Raw genomic sequence first — 347 nt, forward strand, 5'->3', positions numbered from 1 at the left:
ATATTTCAATTATTTATAACTATTTTCTATTTTTAATTATTTTTTTTATAAATAATTATCTTGATATAGAATTGATATTGTATTTGATTTCGTTTATTTTTAAATACTTGTTATGGTATTGTGATTTTATATATATTTATTATGATTTAGTAATTAATATAAAATATTGATGTTATATTTATTTATTTTATAATTTTGACCATTTTCTAATATGATGGTATTATTATAATGTGAGTATTTTGAGAAATAAGTATAATTGTAGAGATTATTTTAAATGTGAGAGTTTTGATTATTAGTAATATATTTTTTTTATATTGATTATTTTAATTACTCTAATTTATAAAATA

This window comes from Cicer arietinum, chromosome 4 (genome assembly GCF_000331145.2).
Source record: "Cicer arietinum cultivar CDC Frontier isolate Library 1 chromosome 4, Cicar.CDCFrontier_v2.0, whole genome shotgun sequence".
In the NCBI taxonomy this organism is placed as follows: Eukaryota; Viridiplantae; Streptophyta; class Magnoliopsida; order Fabales; family Fabaceae; genus Cicer; species Cicer arietinum.